The following is a 789-nucleotide window of genomic DNA, read 5'->3' as shown; positions in this document are numbered from 1 at the left end:
TTTGAACAACTGAAAACTGCCCCCGTGTTTATACATCCTGCTCAAAAAACAACTTCCTGGATACCTGCAAGAAAAAACAAAAACAAGGACAGAAGCTGCAGGTTAAGCAGGACGTCTGCGTTGGTCTCAGTTTGACTGACTAAACATACCTCTAGATATTTCCTTCACAGTGGACAAGTGTGTGGTCCATTTGAATACATTCCTATAAGTCAAAAATGTTCTCTGTGTCGGTTTGTCATATTGTTTGAATCATAGAACATAGATTATAAAAACCAACAATCGAAACTTTCTGAGTGATCTGACATTTTTGTGTTTGACGCATCAGTGTCTTAGCACTCTTGTCCAGGATGTTATTACTGTGCACTTGTTGGGATGTTTATATTTGTGATGGGGTTAGAACTGGTCGTCCGGAGTCCTCCAGATAAAGATAATGAAGGGTTCTCAGCACTCAGTCAAAACTGATGCCTTTTATTATGTCTGGATAGTTTCAGAAATACTCTAGCCAAATAAAAGAGATGCGTTCCCTGCATTCCTGTGTTTCACCCGCACTTCCTCGGAGAAGGACACCCCTTCACGATGAGGGATTGTAGCTCCCTATAATGTAATAATTTCCTGAAAATTTAATAACGCCTGAAAATGTAATAAAATTTGCACTTAACTCAATCGAAAATGTAATAATATCCAATAATGTAATAACTTTACCAATAATGTAATAAAATATCCTGACTGGTATTGTAATAACATTTTTTACCAATAATGTAATACTTCATTACATTATTGGGAATTTAT

The sequence above is a fragment of the Cololabis saira genome, chromosome 9, assembly GCF_033807715.1.
Source record: "Cololabis saira isolate AMF1-May2022 chromosome 9, fColSai1.1, whole genome shotgun sequence".
Classification (NCBI taxonomy): Eukaryota; Metazoa; Chordata; class Actinopteri; order Beloniformes; family Belonidae; genus Cololabis; species Cololabis saira.
The sequence above is the reverse complement of the archived record's forward strand: the minus strand, read 5'-3'. Positions refer to the sequence as shown.